Source organism: Astatotilapia calliptera, chromosome 17 (genome assembly GCF_900246225.1).
Source record: "Astatotilapia calliptera chromosome 17, fAstCal1.2, whole genome shotgun sequence".
Classification (NCBI taxonomy): domain Eukaryota; kingdom Metazoa; phylum Chordata; class Actinopteri; order Cichliformes; family Cichlidae; genus Astatotilapia; species Astatotilapia calliptera.
In genome coordinates this window covers 31,192,600-31,218,309 of record NC_039318.1, presented here as the reverse complement: position 1 = coordinate 31,218,309, position 25,710 = coordinate 31,192,600, and the positions used below count along the sequence as shown (strand labels likewise).

The window sequence follows — 25,710 nt, the reverse complement described above, 5'->3', positions numbered from 1 at the left end:
ACTCAGCAGTCCATCTGCATGTGGAAGACAAAGGTCACTCTTTCGAGGATGCCAATGTTCGCATTTTGGACAGAGAGGACAGATGGTTGGAAAGAGGAGTGAAAGAAGCCATCTATGTCCACTGTGAGCGACCATCTCTGAACAGAGGCGGTGGTTTACGACACCAACTCTCTGCCATCTATAATCCAGTTTTGAGTTCCCTCCCCAGACGCCTTAATGCCCACTCACATCCTGGGCCATCTGACCTCAGGAATTCGCATGATAAGGTGGGGCCAGGTTTCACAATGAGCTCACCCGAAACTCTGGCTGATTGGGACCCACACCCACTTTCACACCTTGGCTCAGGCGATTAGAGGATCATCAGGGGGTCCTTTTGTCCCTCTGTGGGGGGATACTCCCACTAGGTTTATATCTGGGACTCCCCACCATTTGACCTTAGAACTGAAGAAGCTTCTCGGATGAGAGGTGAAACGTCTTCAAGTAACTTAAAGAAGTCCAGACGCTTTTCTTTGCAAGCTCCTTTGACTACTTATGAGAGGCTTTTTAAATCCGTCATGGGTTTCTAATTCCTTAGACACAGACTCAAACATCTTATAGGATACACATGAGGTTCCACACCTGTTTCTATATCTACAGCTGCGTCCGTTTCTCCAATATCAATCTGCAGCTGAATGCAAATACACCTCTGGTTTACACCCATGCTCTACCTTAAATGGAAGGCTGAGCTCCTATAGTTTAAAATCTTCTCTTTCAGCTGTGCCCTTTATGTTGGACTCCAGCGAGATTTTCACATTATACAGTAAGACATGATGAGACAGACAGACATCTGCGCCTGAACTCTGGATGACTTATCATCCTCGAGCAAAAGCCCATCACTTTCTGCCTGTAACTGTCAGCTTGTCATCTGCACCTGTAGCTATGATAGTTTTTACAGATTTCACCGTAGGTGTCGTGGTATTTTAAAGATTTATTAGGGATTATATCCAATGACATAGGCATTGTTATCATTGTGAAATGCAGGAAACTGTTCACATTATAGTTTCATATGCACATTTCATTGCTTCATAAGCTTTGTTACTGGGACAGGTTTAAACAGATGCACCTCAGGACAGAAAACACTTTGTCAGAGCTGAATAATAAATTCCGAGTTTAGCGAGTATGACCTCTTTTCTTTGAAGACATATCCTGCATTAGGATAATGCACTGACTCCTCTCCTCTGACCACAGTGTCCTTTGTACAAATCACTTTTGACAGACTCGTGGATTACTCATCTCATTACCATGTCCTGTTTGGTAGCTCTTCAAATGTGAGCAAGCCAGGCAAAAAATAACCTGGTCCTTCTTACTGGAATAAATGTTACCTGAATTATTCCAAATTAAAGTTCGTAATCAGGTCTAGAAGTGGCACAATCACCAGTTCGCATGTAAAAAGAATCTATTACTCGAAGCACAGCAGAAGTATTACACAGTCATGACATCAACACATAGAACCCAGCTGAGAGTATCCAATCAAGATCATCAAGGTAATGAGTCCTCAGGTTTCACACGTCACCGTGGGGAGTGATCAATTATGTGTGTAACAATGTGCGTTGGCACGTTATTGACACTACACTAGCATGACATGGGTGGAACAGGCCCGCGGCGGGGATGAGAGGCGCAAGCAATTACAGATTTATGCAAACCACAGCCACACAAGCCCTGCACACACTCATGCTTGTGCAATACTCTGATGTTGCACAGCTCATTCCTAAACAGGAATAAAAATTAGTCAAAAAGCAGAGAAGCTGCATGTACATGTTAAACATAAGAACTTTATTATCCTTAAATCATTTACTGTATCACCCTCAAAATGACATATACCATAATCTTTTTATCATAGTGAGCGCGTATGCCACCTAAGAAGTAGGTTGTTATAGCAAGTGTTCTGATCATGCTGGATGGAGACACCAATGTTTTTAAAGAATAGTGTTTATACACCCTAAGCATTGTGTACTGTTGATACATCATTCTTGGAATAATGAAAATAATCTTATCTTAATACCGTTGTGATAGATAGCAGTTTTTGCTGAAGCAGATTATGAATGTTTCCAGATAGCTGCCCAGCAGCTTTGATTTGATTTGGGTGGGTTGTTAATCACCTTTTTTAGGCTATGGCTAAAGAGACACCTAAACACCTCGTTACTAGCAGACTGATAAACTGCTAAATGCAAAAGGGTGAAGCTGATATAACGATGAAAAGGAAGTTCCATGAACTTAATACCCATTTCCTTTTTACATGCAAAGACAAGATTCCCTAAGCGTCTCTGGAGGTTTGCTGTCAGACTTACCGGAAACAATAGTGGGTCAGAAGTCAGTTCACAGACCTGAGTCTCCTGGGACCTGCAAAACAGCTTCAACTCAACGTGAAATAAAGGACAAGTATGTAATATGTGCCTTAAAATATTCCTAAGAAATTATGTCTATGTTTTAATGATGCAGATTCCCCGGGATGACTTATCTTAGTCATATCAAGCTAAGAAGATGAATGAATATAATGACTTCTCCACATCAGCAGCCTTGTCTACTTTTTCCATCTCATTATCACAGATAATGCGCAAACAAAATACACAGACAGGGAGCAAGTAATCACCCAGCCCCTCCTTATACTGATATGACATCATTGTACTGCACAGTTAGTGGGACAGCCCTGAAACAGTAACATTTCTATCCTCTCACCGACAGGCGCCTTTAGATGTATATTGTTTGTTCCCGCAAAGGAATCAAATACAGACTGACTAGATGTTCTGTACCTATGCAGAAGGTCTGTATTTAGGCTACCCTTCTCCAGGCCAGTATAATTATTTGCTCTCAACCTAATAATATGCAGACTTAACCTCAGTTTGACCCCAGACGAAACCCATCCCCCTTGTGTGTATGTCCAAGCAAAAACAATAGACAAGGTCTGGAAGTGCTCTCTCTCCTTGTTTACATCCTCCCAAAGTAACATAACAGATGATATCTCATTATCAAAACACATCATGTCATAAAGCTGCTGTCAGAGTTTTGACACATCAAGTCGTGGTGCATGAAAGTGTTAAGAAGCCACATCAACGTTTCAATTAAAGTAAATAAAGACCACAAAAAGACAGCCCAAATAAAGCGCATTTAGGTCATTGTATAGTAGAGAGCTTTAGTGGATTTGCAGCCTAAATTTAAGTATGATACAAAAGGTTTTTAGTTTTATGAAAGTTATATACAGGCCATCCTGAAAAAAACAAAAAAACAAAAAACAGATAATGAAGCAAATGACAGTTTATCTTCAACCAAGCAGCTGAAACATAAAAATTGCACTTTTCCGAATCAGCAAACCGCAAACAATTCTGGGTACTCGTGGCAAGAGGTACTAGCGCACGTAGGCTTTCAATTGAAATCAGTTACACAGCGATAAAAAGAAACAAAAAATGGCAAGAAGCTGTTGTATTATTAACTGCAATAGCCGGTCGCATGACAGCCACAGGAAGCCGACGGGTAAAGAGATCGGTTGTTATCGGATTACGTTGTTGAAGAGAAATTGTTCGAGCCATGTTTCCGAAGTAACAAAGAGGCGACGGATGGCCTGGATTACAGCCATTCAAAGATCAAATATAACGTCCCAGAACACTCCAGCTCACATGTTAGTCTGCTCCAAGCATTCCCACAAAGGTCAGTCTTCTGTTGTAGTTAATACGTCATTTTTCATAACATAACTGGTGATATAGGTTACAAGCAAGTCTGGCGCTGAACAGCTATGCTCCTTTGTTTATTGTGCATAAATAGTGAATTGTCCTGACATAATATTGCGTTTCGCTTCTGTTATTACCATGGTACATTGACAAAAACATATACTTTTATTCACAGGATAAAACAGTTTTTTTGTATCACTAATTGCCCAGTACGATTACAGCATACAATATTATTGTCACTGCTACATTTCTGTAATCCGTACCAGAAATTATTTCCACTGCTAATTAATTACTGTTGAGCTCAAAAGTCCTATTAATAAACTGTTAACGAATGTGTATTTATGAAGACGACTTGTGAGACTGGTAAACTTATGATAGGTACGATGGTCTTTTGTTCTACACGGTGCATTTTAAGGTCCTGTACCCATCCGTCGGTAAACTGTCCCTGGGCTTGTTGCAGTGACCTGAAGTTACTAAACTCCATGAGTGTGTGCACTCACTCCAAGAACCGTATAATTATAAATATGAGCGTGGTGAAAGTTGGGCAGCACGCTAACATCTTTTGTCCACTCTGTGTGCTCGTAAGGGTCTGACCCTTTCACTCCTGATTTTTTCCTCGTATCTTTTTTTTGACTTTTCATCAAGTCTGTCTTTGTACGGACCGGCATTGTTCTCCTTCGTTTTGTACATACCTTTTTTGGGGGGCAAAGAAAAAGCAAGAATTTATTGGAACTGGAGAATGAACGTTTTGCGGTGCTGCAAATGCTTGCATTTGATGCGGTACTTGGATTGTTTTGCCACGAGTTCCCGGCATGCAATGCACGAAAGTCACGTGGTCTGTCAATCTCTATAGTTTTTGCCTCTCCCCCTCCATGCTTTACCCAAGAAGTTTCATCACCTAACCGTAGTATTACAAGCAGTACAATTGTACTGTTGGCTACTACCAAGTTCTTTATTCAGATGCTATTCTTATTCGCTCTAAATGAATGCTCTGTATTGGACATATAGAGGACTTGATAGAAATGTTGACCTGCTTTCCAAGCGGCGCATATTTCTTTAATGCGTTTCTGCAAGACTCCCTCAGGACTGTAGATTAATGAGGAGAGAGCCCGAGCTGGAGAGGTTTTGGTGACAGGGCTCTCTATCTTTGTCTCTCTCTTCTCGACCCCCTGGAGTCTCACAAAACTGAGAAGGGCCCCAGTTGGAAGCAGGACCGCTGCTGGAAGCCATACCGCACTCATGACACAAACATGCATACACTCTTTTTCTCTGTCGGACACGAAGTACACTTAAAACAAGCGTATAAAACCTTTTAATTGCACGTTTTTTTTTTTGTTTACAGCAGGGATAATGTTTGAGTATTTCTGTATGGCAAGGAAGTTTTTGTGGACAGCTGGGGGATGAATTACAAAGAGAGAGGAGGATATAACAGGAGAAAGCAAAGAAAGAGGAAAAGCAGGAGAGAAGCAAGACGGCGATCTCTTGCATTTACATTCATGATTAGGAGAGTAAACACTAAGACCGAGTTTTGTGCGTTGCATGTGTTTTTCTTGTCAGTCATTATTTGTTACAAGCACAGGAAAGACGCACAAGACTGATTTCATTTGGACTATTAGGCCACTTTGTTTTGGCTATTGCTCAATGCTCTGCCTGCTGCAGAAATCAATTACATGTGTGGAACATTTGTAGTCCAATCTCCCAATGATTCACAATACAAATTGGGAATGTGGAGCTTTAATTGAGCCCAGAGCTGTTTTTTAAGCATTTATAATTCGCTGGTAAAGGGACAAATCAAACACTCCACAACATACACATGCAAGCCATCATTGCATGTGTATATTCAGTTGTTTAGAGTGGTTTATATAACATAGTTGTAGCCAAGGTCAATGAAATTGGAAACTACTGTATACAATGTACACAATATTAAATGTTGTATGTCTTTATATACATACAGTTATTCATTACAACAAATCACAGCAGTAGCAACAGACAAAGAAACAGAAGCTTTCCCAGTGCTGATTGAGGTTACAAGTTTACATATGCATAAACAGGTAAATATGAATATGAATCTATGAATCCTGTGCATGTGTGTGTGTGCGCGCATGCGCTATAGTGTGAGTGCATGGACACAGAGAGAGGTTGTTCGCAGGCCCCTGTCCCTCCCCATTCCTCTACAAGCCCACATGTGTTTTATTAGCAGGCAGGCCCATCGGACTGTAAATTCCAACGGCGGGATGGCCTGAGGATACGCACGGCCCGAGGTTGAGAAAGATGACAGGCATGGGAGGAATAACTTCCCTTCTTGTCTGGCCTCCATTTTTTCTGTCTTTTTAAGTGTCTGTCTTTTGAATGTACTCCAACGAATTCTTTCTGCTCCATCTTATACTTTCCTCACACTGTCTTTTGTTTCTGCAGCTCTACCTTTCTCTCTCGTTCCTCTTCCCTCCATCTGATTTCCTCCCCCTACTTACTTTGTTTCTCTGTTAGTGCGACTCTACTGATTGTTCTGTGACTCCAAAACCACAGCATTCCCACAACAGCAAACACTTATGAGACAAGAGCTGCGGCTTAAACAATGGTTTCCGTTTGCCCCGGGACAAAATAACTCACTCTCTTCCGCCTCCAAACACACAAAACCCTCTCTCTCTCGCTCCCTCTCTCTCTCACACTCACACACACACACACTCACACACACACACACACACAGATAAAGCAGAAACATGCGCACACTCCCACACAAACACTCAGACACTGATACTCACGCCCCAGTATCTATCATTACAATTTATGTTAGCTCTCCAATTCTCCAGCCCTTTCCCTCTCCATCAATATGACAATCACAATTAGAGCATGACACGGCAGGTCGTGACCTGCACCCCTCTGATGCCCCCTGAACCCTGACACCCTCATCACGGTGACTGACACACACACACACACACACACACACACACACACACACACACACACACACACACACACACACACACACACACACAAAAAAATTGGGTACAACAGCAGGCTTTCACTTTTATAGTAGAAAAGAAAAGTGCAAGTGACTGAGGTTTAGCCTATAATCAGCATTTCCTCGTCCTCTAAAAAAAGCAAAGCCTAACCTAAAGGGAAAGTTAGAGTTTAATATAGGGATTAAACTTGATGCCGTTTTCCACTACACATTTTCTCCTATCAAAACACCCAAAGATGGCTTGTGTGTTGGCATACTATACACATAACCAATGTGTCCAAAAACCTTTCTTTAGCCTTTTTAAAAATCTAGCACACTGATATAAAAAGTTGCATTCAATTGGAGTCATACTTCTGTAAAAAATTTGCTTGCCCTGAGGGAAGCTTTGCTAGTTTATTCACCAGCCACTGCTGTTAGTTAAGTGTAGCTTTTAATTATTGTCACATGCTGCAGTGCAACTAAGAAATAATCCATCAACAACTGTATGAACCTGATTAAAATCTGTTTCAATATCTATATTATATATTATCCTGATAACGCTGTAAGACCTGCTAGGAAAGCCGTTCTTCTACTCCACCAGGCATAACAAGATATTTTAAAAAAGGATATTTATTTATTTATTTTTAGAAGCTTAGCATAAAGATATGCTAAGCTTGGTTTCTGTGCTAATGAAAACCCACAGAAACCAAGATTGACCACTGATCTTTCTTGCTATGGCTGGTGGAGGAGAAGAACAGCTTTCCCACCTGGTAATTATCAAGATGATTCGCAGCAGTAGACCCACAACACCCTGCGCACAAAAGGACCATCAAAACTTCTTCTGGAAACCCAAGGTCAAATCGCCACAGGCTAGCAACAAGGAAGCTTGACTATGCTTTGATGACTGCTTACCTATTGTCCTGAAGAAAGTGCTAAGAAACAGCTCAGATGCTACATATTTTGTCATCTCGTCTATGTGGAAGGGGAAAGCCAATTTGGAGACATGCCTAAAAGAACCACTGTTCCAGACAAAGCAAAAGACAAGAGGGAAATCCTACAGCTGGCCAAAGAATGTTGCCTTCTGAGGAAGTCATGGAGGAAAGCCGAGGGGGAAAAAGGCTTAGGAACCTGGGAAAGATCAGTGAAAGGCTTTAGCACCTCAAGATAACTGAAAGATCAAGAAGTGCAGAGAGCGAGGGGAAGGTTTTTCCATGCCATACCAAGGCCATGCAGCTGGAGTGTTACACTAAAGACCAGCTGTGAAGTAGTTCAAATGCAAGACCCCTTCAATAACCAGGCAGTTCCCAGTCCACCTGAGTTTGATACCACTCCTTCAAAGTGGAGGTCAAACAGATAATAGAATGAGCAAGAGCATCATTGGAACCTGGATCTATCAGTGTACCCTTCAAGCTGCTCAACTGATCATGAAACTTTATGAGAGGTGTTTGGAAAAGTCTCTTTCTCACTTAAGGTTTCCCAAAACTGTAACCAGTTCAGAGGCATTGCTCTGTTGAATGTGGAGGGAAAGATCTTCTCTCAACTGAACCATTTAAATCCTGGCAAATAACTACTTCAATACTAGTTGTGAGCAGGCAGGTGTCCCAGGGTTCCCTATACTCCACAATGATGTAGGAGCACATCCAGATAGCCAAATGCAGCAAGTAACAAGTACTGCTCTCTTTATGGCCAGATTATCCTGATAGGTACAAGACAGACTGTGAGAGAGGGTAGATCCCTGTCAGACCAACAACTCCCAGCCATCTGTTGCTACATGGATTATTTTACCACTTTTCTCTAGACACAAGCTTGTACCTCTAGATTGGTTAAAAGTCTGGAGGAGCATCTATCCCTGGCCCAGAAGGAAATCAAGCCTGCCAAGTCCAGCAACTTGTCAGTCAGGAAACTGCAAAGGAACAATAAACACCTTCTACTCAACAGACTCCCCCTCTTGGTTGAAGGACTCCTGAGAAGACTTGATAGAGAAGCCAGCACTGGAAAGCGTATTTACTCCATGTCCACTGCAGTTACAGCCCAACATCAGGATGGTCTGCAGAAGATTGACCAGTGCTTCCTTCCAGGGAAATTCAAGGTTGGTGAGTGTTACTAGTCCATTTAATACCTACAGTCCATATTATATCGATACCTAATGTGACCTCTGAAACTAAGTGACATCACATTATCAACAGTCTTAAAATTGAAAGCAAAAGCTAACCATTTCCTTTGAAAAAGGATAAGTCTCACTTGCTGTCTTTGTATCACAGCACTGTTTGTCAGAGACATCTTGAAATTTCCATCCCTGGGTTACAAAAAGGAAAAGGGTAAGACTTAGTCGAGCTGAGAAAAATCACCAGATCTGGCAAATTAAATTGCCAGCCCTCAAGTTGGCACAGGAAATAAATGACATGTGACTTATCTCCTGTACTTATTTCATGCAATACACTATTTTTACATAGAATAAATTAGATTTTAAAAAGCTATGAGATGTTGCCTTTTAAATGACATCTTGTGCATTATTTTTGGGATTACAATATCTTTTCAACAAATGTACTTTTCATTTTGTTTGGGTTGCGTTTTCTCAATAGGTGAAAATTCTATTAATAAAATAAACTTAATAAAAAGGTGGATGTTAAATGAACTCTACACTAGACTGATCACTGTAGACCTGATGAGATACCTAGTGGACCTGAATGCAAGATAAAAGTCCAAAATTGTACAACTTTAAACCAGAGATGAGCAGTAGATGTACGCAAAACCATAAAATCCAGGAAACAATCCAGCAGCCGTCAAAGAGAGGTAGGAAAAAATCCACACGGAATACTAAAAATGGCTGGAATGTTTCACAACAAAAAGCATATGAATACAAGATAATTTATCAAGGTGTAAGGGAAAAACTGTAATGTATAGACTGAGGAGACTGAATTGAAATTGGTGACACTAACGAGCACAGGGCAACTGAGGAAGGAAGGAAAACTGATAGGAAAACCAATAAAGACAGGAAGTGCAAATACAGCAGGAAGTAGCTTTAATAATTGTTTAGTTTAATATCTAAAGTGGCAAAAAAATTCACTGGATTTCTTGAACTTTGAATTTTAGATATCTCGTAGACAATGAGAAAAACTTAAATCCAAACAAGGACATAAAAAGGAAAAAGAATAGCAAAGATTTAACACAAGTTCACAGTCTTCATTAAGATATTCATTATTATACTTTTTCAAAGCAATTAATGACATTAAGCTGAAATAAGAAAAATCCTGACACTGTTCAGTTTTATCGCTTGTTACGTGGAAGTCAACTGGAAAAGAGTTAGGAGGTAAAAACTTCTTTAGAGGAGTTTATGAGTGGTGACGCCATTGTTCTGCGCAGTTTAATTACCTCTCTGCCAGCAGGTCTGGTTCCCATTATGTCTGCTAACAGCCAGCTCTCTTCTGCTCTCCTTCCCGCTGCCTTGTCCTCAGCTGGCATCTTTTTCACCACAAAATATACTCATCTCAACATGTATTGCACTCTAGCATTCAAACTTTCAGTGCTGGTTTCACTAGAACAATTGGAAATGTTTGCCAGCAGCGCTACCCGGTTGCATTTCTGTTCAGTTAAAGCCAGTTATCACGAGTTTTCTAATTCTACATGTGGTGTACTAATGTAAAATGTCAGTCACAATGGGATACTTGCATCGTGCTGCGCTATAAAAAACTATTAATCAGAACCAGGATGCTGGCTCATGAGGGTTTTTCCATATGACAAACTTGGCACTGGAAAAGGTGTTGCATACCTTAATAATATGCTTGAAGCTCAAAGTTTTGACAGTGTACTGGCTCTGACCCAAGTGATGTTAAGATGGAGAGTGTTTGGCTCTAGCAGACAGGCTTGTCACTGTTTTCCCCTGCTGAAGACAGGATGTGGACACAGTGTCTTAGCTTACCACTGAGCTAAGGATAAGCAGGATTCAGGAGACAGATGCCCTCTCTACCTTTGAGATGAGACTTATAGCTACTTTTTTAAATAAAGCTTGTAGTTATGGCTGGATCAGGTGACCCCGAGTCCTCCCTTAGTTTTCCTGCAGTATGTTCAGGCTGCTGGAGGCCCTTCCCATGCATTTCACTACTATTGCATGCTGTTAAATTGTGTTTTCTTTCTCCCACAGTGTCCGTTTTATGCCGTCTCTCTATGATCTCTTCTCATTATGCTCTTCTCAGTATAGCTGCTAAACATTCAGTGTGTTGGTATAACAGCAGACAACATAGAATTTTATTTCACAAACTGTAATCAAACTATCATCTGTGGGGTTTTTTAGTGTTTCAACCCTGAAAAAGTGACAAAGACTGCTCAAGGTAAGAAGAGGCGGTTGGTTAAGGTGAGGAAAATGGTTCAGATTGCATTCCAGAACTAATGTTTGTATACTTTTGCTTTTACTCGCTGTTTAGTTTCTAAAACTACTCGAGTATTGTTAAGCACCAAAGTTTAGGCAACAGGAAAGATTGCATTTGGGGTTACAATACTAAAGTTTTAAGTAGATTTTAAGGTGCTTTTGTCTATCATTGTCTATCATTGGACAGTTTTGACAACAAAAAGTTGTGCAATCATAAACTTGGTAAGAAAAACATTCATTTCAGAATTTTGTGTGTGTGTGTGTGTGTGTGTGTGTGTGTGTGTGTGTGTGTGTGTGTGTGTGTGTTAAATACACTACATGGACACAAATATTAGGCCACACTTCTTAATCTTTGAATTCAGGTGTTTTCAGTCTGATTGTTTCAGGTAAAATAAATTAAAAATCAAGCATCCATGAGGTCTGCCTTTACAAACATTTGTATAAGAATTGCTCACTGAATTCATTGTATGCTAGCATTGCAACAAGCTAGTGTGTGAAGTTCTTTTCCTTCCTTGATATTCCACAATTAACCGCAAGTGGTATTAATGCAAAGTGGAAGCATTTAGAAGCCACAGCAACTCATCTATGAAGTGGCTGACCACATAAGGTTAGAGTGGGCTTTGAATAGTGTGCTAAAATTGGACAATGAAAGATAACACTGAGAGAAAAATCTGAAAATCTCTTTTTGAACTTCAAGGAAACATTTAAACTGTGGTCACTTATGCACACGACAGTAGCTGCATGCAAAATTCCTTTCTAATCTTTGTGCTTGCAGTCAGATTACAGCTCGCGGCTGCACACTCACCCACTCAAATGCAAATTAGTGTTTCCACTGGTGCTAAAGTATTGTGTGCTATATTGCAAATAAAATTTAAATGACATCAATTAAGCATCTTGTTCCCACGGATGTTTACCCACGACATCTAGAGCTGCTCCACTCAGAAGTGCCTCCCATCCCGCCCATAACCTCCCATCTCATTACCTACACGGCTTTAGGGTGAAGAGGATGTGGTCTGCTTAGGTAGGATTTGCTAATGTTTTCCCCCCAACACAATGTGCAGACTCCAGCTGTGGGTACAGACCCACAAGTTCATGTACTTCTAGGTGTACCTACACACGATTATCCAGTGCCGCTCAGGCACTGCATACCGGGCGCTGACCTCAGAATTACCTGTGGAAGATTTTTAAAAAAGGAGGGGGAAAAAGTGAGATAATTAAACACAGATTAAAAGCCAGAGATAGAAAGAAAAATGAAGAAGGAAGAATGAAGTAGCCTCTCTGTGACACAATCTGTTGATCTATAGCTCAGGTAATCTTGCACATCAAAGTACAATATTATTCATCTGTGATTGTATGTTTATCTGAGTGAGTGGGCAGCTATTAGTTGCCATACCTTTGCATTTCAGCGTGATTAGAGTGAAGACAGTGGGCAGTATGTGGGCAGAAACAAGGATATAACTCACATCAATGGTGAAGCCTGCTCCTACAGTTGGATTCACACTGTGAGCTGGGGTATCACAGGGCATTTCTTGCCGCTCTCTCAGCTGCACGAGAGTGGGAGACCGACACTCAGTTCAACACATTAAGGATGTATAAAGAATTAAAGCGGAGGAGATGACAGAAGAAAGACTGAAGTAAGAGCGTAGGATGTGACGAATGGCACAGAGAAATAAGGAGCCTGGTGTGGGAAAGAAGGGAGAGAAGGACACAGATATGATTAGTGCTCAGCCTGGGCTCTCTTTGTAACTCGTCCAAAGCGTCTCCTTATCTGGGCTGTTGCTGCATTCCAGACAAATGCAGCCCTATGTCTCCTATCTCCGTGTTTAAGATGCTACTAATGTAGCCATTATGTCTGTGATTTGTTGATAGGGAATGTCCAGCAACTCTCTTTTCAATTAATTACATGCTCGCTAACCTCAGCCAGGTCAGTGTGACTCAGCTGCCTTGTCAAACAATGTATCTGAGGAAAGTTAGTTTGCACTGAATGACAAAAAAAAGTTTCTTCCGCTCTTATTTATTGTCACATACTTCAGGAAATGGAGCTGGTCTCAATAGTACAAAATAAAGGAAATTCACAAATAAATGTTTAGTTTGTTAGAGCTAACAACATAACACTGAACTGCTGTAAACGCCCCAAATGTGAACTATTAGCAGCAGTCTGAGTCAGTGAGGATATTGCTTGAGAAAGGTCATACCTACAAAGAGCTATAGAGCTAAGTGGGAAACATTGCCTGTGTGCAAGACTGCAAATGCATTCAAGAGCTCATCGTTCCTTCCCAAGAGGTGAAATGAAGCCGTGGGCAGAAGGACCAGTTTGACCCTACACTGAATAATTGTGAGAGTGAGAAATGTCTGGTTTGCTACTTGGGATGTAGAAGATGGAGGGAGGGAGACTAAGGGAGAGCCAGAAAGGGGAGGCAAACAAAGTATCTATCATATAAAAGGTTAATGCTAAAGGGAGAAACAGAGAGAGAGAGAAAAAAAAAGAGACAGAGGGAGAGATAATGAAATAATGCTGATGGGCTCGAAGTCTGCAGGTAGAACTGATGCTATCTCGCCGACAAGCTTTTTCCTCTCCACACTCGACACTAAATCACTCACACTGACTCAGAAATGCCCAAGGAGATTGGGCTTTCAACAAATGCTAAATCTTTAATCTTTAATCTCAGAGTGCGTGCATGGTACAAATATGTACAGTCTGAGAAATTAGACATGTTGAAAAATTCAAGCTACATTTGATTAGTGCTGTGTAAAACGATCCCTGGGCTGCTATAAGTGTTAAAATCAGCTGCAGTTTTATAGTTGGATCCATTTTAGCAGTTATAATCCAAAATAGAAATTATGCAGTTGCTTGTCTCACTCACATTTCTTCGTAACTCACATTGTACTGTAATGTGTGACATATGGAAACCAAGTGATATGTTTTCTTTTGGATGTACGGCTGAATATTGTAAGAGGAGCAGCGGTTCTTGCGAATTTTGGAGGGACGATGGGCACCTTGCTGTGGCATGAGCTCATTGGTCCTTCCAATGATGTACTGATTTTGACTCCTATCCATCCTTGGTTACGCCCAATGAAAACCTCGGCATCTTCAGCTCTGCTTCTGCAATCCTTCTGTCAAAAATCTCTGCCGACACTCATCCACACACTCAACCCTCCCTGCATTGTCTTCTTCGCTACCTTTCACTACCTCTACACCTTACATGTTCACCTTTCCACCTGTTTCCTTCTTATTCACGCACATGTTCTGTCTTCCACTTCTACTGACTTTCACCCTTCTTCTCTCCAGTGCATACTGCTGCCTACTCTTACTCCAGATCACCATGTCATCTGCAAAGTTATCGTAGTCATCATACACCTCATCTGTCCTGTCCATCACCACTGCAAACCACCAAATCTCCTCATCTTTGTTCCTCAGTCCAGAGGATACACCAAACACCTTATTGGCAGTTTCCCCTCACCACTTCAGCTGTACTTTCCCACTCATCTGGTAACACTTCACTACCACCCAAAGCCTGTCTCAACTCCTCCCTGCAACATTCTTCCTTCCTCAGCATCTGCCATTTAATCCTTGCCTCTGCCTTCACTTGCTCCCCCTTCTTGATTTTCAAAATTAGCCTAAAGACTACTATTCAATGCTGCCAAGTTATATTCTCCCCTGCCACCACCTTGCAGTCTCCTATCTCTTTTAGCATAGTCAACCCCTCTGCAGTTTCCTCCATCCTTATGTCACCCCATGTTCTTCACTCTTAAAATATGTGTGTTCACAACAGCCATTCCCACCCTTTTTGTAAAATCTAGTAGTAGTGCTTAACAACACAACTACCCAACACCTGCTCGTCACCTCTGTTTCCTTCATCTATATTGAAGCTTTCTCCAATCACCACTCCAGATACTCTCTACCAATTCAACCACTACCATTTCTAACTTACGTCAGAATTCCTCTCTCTCTCTTCTAGCTGACATCCAATGTTCAGCATCAGTTGTTCAGTGTCCAGCTTTAAACTTAGGATCCTGTCTCAGACTCTCTTTACCTCCACAACACCATCCACATGATTTTTCTTTAAAATTGCCTCTAGTTCAGCGGTCCCCAACCCCCGGGTCACGGACCGGTACTGGTTTGTGAGTCATTTGGTTACTGGCCACGAGAGCTGAGGCTCAAGTGTAAAATTTATGGTTTTCAGGGTTTTTATAGTTTTTTTTGTGTGCGTTTTTATCGTTAACTCGGTTTCCCGTGTGTTATGAATAAATCTTCTTTTGCTGCATTTACCCGCGACACCTTAAAGGCCGGTCCGTGAAAATATTGTTGGACATAAACCAGTCCATGGCGCAAAAAAGGTTGGGGACCACTGCTCTAGTTCATTTCTCTTTCTATCTACACCATGGCAAAACAGTTTGACTCTACCTTCAATGCTTCTGAGCTTGCTTCCATTCCACGTGGTCTCCTGTATAAAGAGTACACCAGTTTACCTTCCATCTTTCCATCATATCACATATCCATCTCTCTCTCCTTTACCAGTCAAAGTCCCTGGATTTAAGGTCTCTACTCTCACCTCCACACTCCTGTTAACCTGACCCCAATCAATCTAATGTGTAACTCTGAGTCTTATGATCTGCAAAGATTTTATGACAAACGCCCTTTCTGATATCATGTTTGCTATTTATCCAAGCTTGGGACTGGTAGTATGAGTACACTGGGTTGTGGCTCTGCAATTGCTGGATTAGAAAGGTTCTAACATAAACAAGATAACCCTCGAGTTGTTATAATATTAAATAATTAGCAAAGACGTAGAAATTAAAAATTAACCGGACATTTGCCTTCAACAAACAAAATCAGACTAAATGAGAAGCATCCAAGTTTGGAAATCAGATTATTTTCTGAAAGGAAGACGTCACAGAAAGTTTAGTTTGCGCATTTCCATTACTTCTGATGAATTTGTTTGTCGTCCACACGTTGGCTGAGTTGAAGTGGGAAGTGAATGGACTTTCTCTGACTTGATAATGGTGTTGCTTGCAGTGTGAACACTGAGTTCAGCCTTGTGTCCACCAGCCGCCTCTTTTTTTAGTCTGCAGTGTTAAACAGATGCTCGTGGGATGTGTAAACTCTGTTGTTGCAAAGTGACTACTGGAAATCTGCTTGTTATGTATTATACATGACCTACTTTTACACATTCTTACTGATAAATGAATGTCCAAAGTGTTATAAAAGAGAAGAAAAATATGATTCTGTATGTTTTGTCCTAAAATGTGATTCTGGCACATCAGCTGGGTGACCAAAGTGTATGTTTTTTCAAGAGCCATGACTCGCAGGAAAGAGTTGTGAAAGTGCTTCTTGCCTTAGCCCAGACCTCTCGCTGGTTTTCTGAGTAAGTGTGGAAAAGCTCATTGCACAACACTTTGGTGAGCAGTAATTCTCCCTTTTAGTCAGCAGTGCACATTAAATTTCAGAAGCTTTTGAGCAAAACGTATTAAAAGGGTGAGAATGATATAGGGGAATGTGGATAAAATGATCTTTTAGAGCAAAAGAGTAAGAAAAAAAACAGATGAGGTAGAAAGGAAAGAGTTGAGTGGAAAAAAACAAGAAATAAGAGCTTTTTATGGCTTTGATTTAAGAGGTGGTTATCCATCCAATGGAAGGAGGATGTAGTTTTTATATGACAGAGCAGTAAAAGTGAGCTGGATACATAGGAGCACTTTAAATCAATAAAGAGATCCTTGGTAGAAAGTACAAAAGATGAGCTTAATTCCACCGAGGACACAAATCTGCTGGATTATGAAGACAGGTTTGACTGTAATCAGATCAGCGTTGTCAAGCTCTTGCATGTTGTTATACATGTTTTTTTATTATGCAGTGTAATTAAACAAACTGAATTACGAATTACTTGGCTTTGCTTCTAACAATAGCTCATCAAATCTATCAACAAAGGCTGTTGTGTACAAATAAAAAACCAAAAAACCCTTTTGTCTGGAGCTAATGAGCCAGCAAACTGAACACCATGAACCATAAACACTGAAACACATATAAAGTGATAGTGGTACAACAAAAAAAAAATGCAGCATCTGACCTGGCAGCAGGCACATAGCGGGGCTGGGTAAGACAGACTAAAATGCCAGCAGCATCTTCGGTGTGTTATTTTATAGCCACATCATTCATCTTCCTACTCACACAACTATGCACCATTTGTCATCTGTTATGTTGGAGGATGTCATAAATCTGACCACTGAGAAGTGTGTGGGTTTACAAACGTGTGTGTGTTTGTGTCTCTGCTGTGAATGATAAAACAGACATTATCTCCAGTATTCTGAGATCCTGTTTTCTCCTGTTTGATTGGCTCGATCAGTTGTTTTGTTTTTTTTTGTTTGTTTGTTTGTTTGTTTGTTTATAGCCGAACCTTAATCAAACAGGATTGTGCTTGGTACATTGAAACACAGTTTTACTTTAATGAAGCAGAAGCCCATAATTGTTTTAAGAAGCACATGAGATTTCTGGCTATGTTGAGACAGTTAATTATGAAGATCAAGAGGGTTTTTAAGGAATAAAGATGGGTTTGGTTTGGTTGGAATGGACTAGTTTTGTTGAAAATAGGCAACAACCACAGTTTGTAAAAATGGATGTAACAACCATGATGTCACTCACTGGTTTGAGCACTATTTTTCTGAAATCTCATGTATGGCATTATGGCCGGTACCATTTTGGTTTCTCTTAAGGCAGGCATGTTAAACTAAACAGTACAAAATGTACTTACTAGGCAAAAGGACCACAAATTTTTAGTTTTCTAGTGCAATCAGTTTCACCTTCTAAAGGCCAAGTAATCACCTTAACAATCATCCTAACTCTAACCCTTAAATTATACTAGAAAATATGTAATTTATTGCCTATTACCATTTCTCCAAATATGTAGAGCACAGAGGGTTTAAAAATTAAAAGTTACACCTTATCACTGTGGCTTTTGATGCTACAACTTTTACTTTGAAAGCAAATGTTTCCAGTTTGCGTCACACTTTCCCAAGTTTCACTACTGCTCAGTTAGTGGTTTGCATGTAGTTGCAGACAGTTGGGACCTTCCATGCCAACCACCGGCAGCTGCAGCAATCTGCTGGTGACCAAACTGAAAACAAGATTTTTGGTGGAGCACCCTGTTTGGAACAAATTTTACCTGGAAGCAGTCAGGAACCTCCACCAAACACTTGGCAACCTGTAAGGGAATGTACATTTTTCCCTCGAAACAAGAGTTTCCCAGAAGGTCTCTAGGCCTGTATGCCTATCAAGTTGGTCAGCCCCCTTATAGATTGGGCTCTAAAGGGATTGGCCCAATTTTTTTAGCCAGCCTCAAATGCCCAATTGTGGAACTGCAGTTTTTAAACACTTTTTTTAATGGTTTAATTTAAAGAACATTGCACCTTTGAAAGAAAAGCTCTCTTTCTTTCCATCAGAGCTGTGAGCGAGTTAAAGGCTATGAGGGAGAGGTGGGAACTATTTATCACAGCCCTAACAGAGAGAGGGAGAGAGAGATAACTAATCACGCTCAATACCTGTCAATCTAACATGCATGTCCTTGGAGTGTGGGACAAACTTAGAGTGTCTCTGAGTACTCAGAGAGTGCCTGTGTGAGCACGGGCAGAATATGCAAGCTCCACGTAGAAAGGCCCCAGCAAGCCAGAACATTCAAATCCAGAATCTTCTTTTAACAGTGTGCCAGCACCTTAAATCACTGTCCCCCCCTTCCCTTTAAAAACAAAAAAACAAAAAAAACAAAACAACCCAAACATACATGGTAGTATGGACACACTGGTTGTTTTGGGGTTCAAGCTTGTGACTTTCAAATTAAAATTTTACTTCCTTCTTTAACCTCTTCTCCACTCTCTCTCCTTCTCTGTGTGTGCGTCTCGTAGTCTGCGTGATTACGACTGGTATGGCAGGAATGTCACACATCACACACATAGACCCAGCAGCTGTCATGGCAACCCCACTCTGGGCCTAGTTGACAAGTGGATTATCAGACCTTAAGGTAGAACAACATAAGGCACAGATATACCTCTTTTTTTTTTTTTTTTTTTTTTTTTTAAAAGCAGAATAAATTCATTAAAATCAAAGCAAAACCCAGCCAGCCACTCCTCTAGATAGTACCTGGTTACTATTTCACTTTTTTTGTGCTTGTTGAGTGAGTGTAACATCCCATACCTAAAACTTCAGAGACCTCCACATCTAATGAAAAATGAAGACCAACAGAGTCTTTATTGAAGACAAATAGTATACTCTCTGTTCATCCCTAACCCTTTATACACTGAATATAGGCCTAAATCTCAGCCATTATATTTGACTGCACCATGAGGAGCTTCAGTTTTGACTCCATTTTCAGATGCTCTTCGTCTGAGTGCAATTGTGGTAGATATAGTGTAGCAGATCACCATCTCCTCATGTAGACAAGTTGATCTTGGAATCAGCTTGGGGAAATGTCATAAAATCTACTTAGCAGCCCAGCTCCCTTCTGATGAAGTGCATATAGCCTCATGCATCGAGTTAATGTGAATTCATGGTGCACGATCCCATGGCATTATGATTAGTACTTTAAGAACATGGGACAAAGGGCCAACGGCTGCTCAGTAGAACTACAGGAGGACAGCAAAGCGATATTAAAAAAAAAATAAAATACAGATGTGCAGTAAATACAGAGAGGTTAATTCTAAGAAGCAGCGAGGAAGAGATGTCGGATAAAAGAGCGAAAACAAAGGACAAAGGAGCCGGAAAAAGAATTAAGTGACATGATTTCAGAGGGACGGTCTCAGACTACAGTAGGATGACAAACTGCAACTGAAGCCACAATGTGACATTTAGAGGAGACCATGAAAATGTTTTTCTCATTCAATGCAGCCTTTATCCAAACTGCCCATCTCTTTTTCCACTGCTGACAAATGACTTAATGTTTTTCACATTAGATGCCTTCCTTTAAGCTTTGGGAGCATCATCTGTGCTACAATATTTCCATTTCTGCCATATTGATTCTGAGTTAAGCGACTGTACAAAGGCTGCATCTTACTTAAGAGACACCAATTACAGTTTCAAAAGATTAACACAGAGGTTTAAATGTGGTCATCACATTTAGCTGTTTAATGATCAGCTGTAGAAATACTTTGTTTAGATAGAAATATCCTAACACCATCATCACCAGACGATGAACTCCTACAGACTTATCTTTAGCACATGAATGGGACTGAGTGAGAAATATCAGCAACTAATCAACAGATTGACGTGGGAAACTGGTAAACTACTGGTGTTCACAATAATAAATAAGAGTAATAATAAAGCTTCCAGGTGTACGTTTCCTACCTGGATGGAAGAAGTAACAGTACAGGATACACAGTATGACGTGACAAAGAACAGAAACAAACTGAGGGTATAAATACACACAGAGACACTTGGGGAAGGTGAACATACGGGTGTAAACAATCAAGGCATCGAGACTGGGGAAAGTATAACTGAACACGTGAGACAAAGGCTTCAAAAATAATTTAAACTAACAGGAACACCCAACACTGATACAAAGGGAACATGAGGAAAGTGCAGAACTATAACTATAAAACCTAAAAGACTAAACTGAGTACAAAAGCAAACATCACTTTTAACTGGGAATAAATACAAAGGAAATACACAAAAGGTGAAAAACTAAACAGTAAGCAAACTAAGAATCAAACTGAAAACAACTAGCCAAAAAAAATGCAGGCCATTCAAGCCTGGAGTGTCTTGAATCGCCATTTGAAGCTAGCTCCAAAAGTTCAGTTCTCATATGAGTCATTCTTGCTAAAGACGCTGTTCAAAATAGGAAGAAATATTAGGGGAAAAAGAGATTCTCACTATGATCTGACAGATGGAAACATGCAAGTAGCCAAGAGCAAGTCTGCTTTATTGTTCACTGCCTGCCCCTGCTTTTCAGGCAAAAAGGTGAAAGATTTTGATAACTTTTTGCCTGCATTTGCATCCCTAAAAAACAAAAATAAGAAAAAAAAAACCCTATTAAACATTACTTGAAATGTAACAGAAAAATGAAATAGAAAAAAAATTCAAAAGTCCATCAGAAATTACCAAAAGCTCTTTACCACTTTGGAAAAAAGTAACACTAGCAGAGCAAACAAGAGAGATATTAAATCCAGGGACTCGGGATTATATCCATGGCTTCAATTTATCTCAGCGTAAAACTAAACTTGGCCGACCTTTCACCAAGAGTCACCAAGAGAGTGTTTAATGGAGGGCAATATGACATAAAACAACAAGCAGTTCCTCTGGGATTTTACAGAAGTATTGTGTTAATTGTTTTTAGCCATTTTTATTCATAGTACCTCATTTCCATAAGTTCAAATGTAATTGGACAAACTAACAATTTTAAATATAAAGTTTGTTTTCATTTTCCAGCTGAAATTCTTTTGGTGTCAATGGCTGCCGTTAGTTGCTGCTTGTATGTGGGTCTCTCTGTCTTCAGTTTGTCTCCCATAACTGAAAAGCACGCTCTACTGGTCTGAGATCAGGTCAACAGTTGTTGAAGAATATTATATTTCATCAGGCAGATGGCTGCCCCTTGTTGAGCCTGGTTCTCCTGGAGGTTTCTTCCTGTTAAAAGAGACTTTTTCCTTCCCACTGTTGCTTTTGTTGTTCTTTCTCAAAGGGGGAGTTAGATTGTTGGGGGTTTCTTCAGAATAGTGTAGGGTTTACAGTGTAACACACCTTGAGACAACTGTTGCCTCAAGATAATTTCATTATGGTTTTATTCTCCCAAGAATAATTTACTGGAGCTTTGATCTTTAAATTTAAAGAGTGGTTTTCACCTTCTAGTAAATTCTCTGTGTTGACATTTGATGGTGATTCTCCCCAAGAGCGTTGCTGATTTTGTTAGATGTGAAGGCGTTTTCCTTAACCATGGAAATATATCTTTATCGCGGAATTCTTTATTAAAAAGAAGTTACCATATTTTTTTAATTGGCCATCTCTCTGATAGTTTTACTTTTTCAGCCTGACAATGTTTATTTATGTTGTTGATTTTGCTTACCTGCTGTTTCCTGGAGACAATTGACAGGTCCCCTGTGGTTAGGTGGAGTCCACTGCTTTCTGTGCGTTAGCTGACACACCTGTTATTAATCAGTGCATCAACCAGCTGGTATTTAAGGGTGAGCTCAGTCTTCCAGTTGTACTTTTTTTTTTTTTGTTGTTGTTAATAATTTCCTGCATTTTTGCTAAAAGAAGACACCCAAGACCCAGGACGTCCTCTATTAAGTGCATCACGACTTCGTAGGATATATATGGTCTGTAATTATAATATTATGCAGACACACCAAGAAAAGGTTAAAGTCATTTCTTAATTTTTCACCATCATTTTTGATATGCTGACAGCTGAAGTGGGAAAAAAGAAAATGTACTTTTTTATATCCTAAAGAATTATAACCATCAATGTTTGAACTATCATTAAAATATTAAGTTAATTTGTCTGCCTTTGAAACAACGTTCAGCACCTCATTGTCATGGCAGATTTATGATGGTGAAGAGAAATTGTTTTCTGGTTAACCTGTAAGTGGGAGTGAAAAAAAAGCTGTGCTGTCATTTATCTGCAGGTCATATTCTCTCAGACAAATATACACATTTGGGCCTCCTTTAGAGCGATCGCCCCCCCCCCCTCCAGTCTGTCTGTCAGAGAGGAATGAGTTTAGATTAATGAGAGAGGAAGAGAAAGTCACATTAAGAGCATATGTCATTATATCCTTACAGGAGCCGCAGAAGACAAAGAGAGAAGAAGGCCTAAATAAGCTGAGACTGAAACAGCCTCTCGGCATTGCTTAAACATCTATCAAGTCAGCAACATATGATTCACAGTATTGCCAAGAATTTCTCCCACTTAAAACAAAGCCCCTAACAGCTGCCCAGGAAAGACACTGACAGCAAGGCGAGCCAAAACCAGCCTCACTACATCTTGTGCGTGTGTGTGTGTGTGTGAGTGAGAGAGAGAGAGAGAGAAAGAAATAAACGCATGGTCACAGACAGAAATGGGTCAGAGCAAAAAAAATAATGAGTGGCAGCAGATAACAACTGTACCGACAAGATACGGTGCATACAAACGGCGCATCCTGCAGTGGTTTACACCTAAAATGACGGCAGTGCAAAAGGTGACGAACATCACAGCAAAACTATGTGGTGAGATCAGGAAGTTCCACAAACACAGAAAATTTAAAAACCAAATACGTGATTTGAATTCAGATGATTTCTCCTTAAGTGTAGCCTTCTTGGTCAGTGCGGCGACACTTTAACCAGTGCTGCAACTTTTTGATTGCACCACGTAAGTCCTATTGTGTGTTTGCAGCATTCCTCCAGTGTGTCAAAATGGCAATTCCAGTTAAGCTGGACATACACTGTGCAAATTTTTTTTCTTTCCAGTTGCGTTATTCAGCTCCTGCTCAAACTGTACAATTGAGGCTACGTCCACACCTAACCCGGATAGATTTGAAAACGGCGTTTTCGTCTGAAAACGGCGTTTTCGTCTGAAAACGCTCCGCGTCCACACTGTCGTTTTCACAGAGTTGTTCGTCCACATTGAAACAGCCGAAAACGCTTACGTTCCAGTACTGCGCATGCGTGATACTCAAGACGATTTGACCTGCCTCGTTTCTGTCTGCCGTTTATTTACTTTCCGGCTCATTGAAATGTCGCGGCAAAATGTCGACTGCATCACATGACTAAAATGTGTCATTGTTTTCAAAAAGTCTCAGTTTTTGCTGTCCACACTGCGACGCGAAAGCACCGTTTTCAAATGTATTCGTTTTCAAGAGCGTTTTCCTTGAGCGAAAACGCCGTCTCAGTCTGGACGGGAGGCCAAAACGGAGAGAAAACGATGCGTATTCAAACGAAAACGCATTAGTGTGGACGTAGCCTGAATCGCAGGGGTGAGAAGTGTCATGGTCCGGGTGTGTGCCAGTGTGTCTCCCTCTGAGCCGGCGTCTCCACCCCGGGGAGGGGCCTCAGTGTTTTTGCTGATCGCTTACACCTGTGGGTAATTTAGCCGGGGACTCATAAGGCCAGCGTACTCAATCTCTCTTCGCCAGATTCTCTGCTAACATCACTACACCCAACTGTCAACCCCTGTCGAAGAGCACCTACTTGGATGCTGGACCATCTGGCAGTCCCACAGGCTATTACCCAAATTACCTACCTGCCTCTCTGCCTCCACGCCAGGAGTTTTTTGGATTTCACACCCGGACTACTCACCCCTCTACGTCATCTCCGACCTCCTTTGGCAAGTACGCAGTACGAAGGAGGATTCTGAACCAGCAACATATTCATATGTCTCCTTATCCGTATCTGAACATCTGCACTCTGTTACAGTGACCCCGACCTTTTCCTGGATCAAATGTGACTTGCTTTCCAGTCCAATCCCTGGAATAGCTGTCCTCTCTGACCCGGACCAGATCATTACTTAGTTTCAGTGGTGGAACGTCGTACTTGTCTACTCTCACCTTTTTGTTTATGAATATTTGTGGAAACATTAAACTTTATTCTTAAAATCTACTTACGAGCTGTTCGGCGTCCTGCGTTTGAGTCCTGTCACTCGTCCAAAACGGTCTCGGCCGTAACAAGAAGTCCGTAGGTCATGATGCATGGTCTCACACTATACGGCCCGATGCTCTGATGCGACCATAGTGCTCACACTGTGCGTCCATAACATGAAGCTTTTAACACAAAATCTGTCTCACGCTCTCTTTCTCTCTTCCTCTCTGTCTTTGACTCACACAGACACACACACCGCCACCATCAACTTTGATAAATTGCTAATGAAAAACATTGACCAGGCGGCTGCAATTGAGCAGCAATGTCTATCCAACTCTTTTCACGGTTGGTGGGGTAGTGATAATTTTGCGAGGCCACATCGAAAAGGCTCGGATGAGCTTGCCAAAGTTCTACAAGTTGTGCCTCCATCTCTTGTGTCCAGATCACACGCTGCACTGCCGTGCTACTCTGTTTTTCTACTTCAATTTCTGTTTGCGTGTGCGCAGTGTGAGAGGCTGCGTTGACACCCTTACGTAGGGTGACAGGATTTCAAACAGGTTTGATTTTCTTGCAACCATATGATTGATGATCGGGAGCTGGTCGTGAGGTGTTAATCGCTTCTCGTTATGCCATGTATACTACACGATGCATGACTCACGATTAAGGCGAAACTCGTGCCGATCCCCAAAACGGTCGCATGACTGAAAAGTCAGCTCAAAATGGGCCAAAAGTTGCACAGTGTATGCCCAGCTTTAGCGGAAGAACACAAAGTTCCTGGCGGCTAAATCTGCCAGAAGATATTAAGCAAAGATTATGTGGCGAGGCTAAAAATCTTTTTTTTAAATTTAATTATATATTTTTTAAAATGTGTTGCCAGGGTAATTTACACCAAACCATCTCCCTCAGACACTTCAGGACGTCACAGCAGAACTGTGTTGACACTTTGACGAGATGGATGGGGAATTTATGGTGCACAACCCTGTAATTGTCCGGAAAAATTACAAGCATGCGCCCAGTCATGCTCCTCACCTGAATACCAACTATAGCACTGAATACTGCTGTTTAGTTTCTGGGTCATCAACATTTCCTGCTCCTGCTTCATCCTTCACACCAAAAACGGGTCATTTTGATGCTTTTTCCCCAAATTGAGTCCACAGAAAGGAACAATAGAAGGTCCTTC

General features: G+C 40.9%; 1 protein-coding gene across 1 annotated transcript in view; it reads right to left on the bottom strand.

Annotated features, from left to right (window-relative positions):
- prickle1b (prickle homolog 1b) overlaps positions 1-22,116 on the bottom strand; it is an 80,054-nt gene extending 57,938 nt beyond the window's left edge. Inside the window, exon 1 of the mRNA XM_026146846.1 lies at positions 22,048-22,116. The gene's annotated coding sequence lies outside the window, so the exon portion shown is untranslated. The remainder of the gene's footprint in view (positions 1-22,047) is intronic.
- Between the last annotated feature and the right edge of the window lie 3,594 nt (positions 22,117-25,710).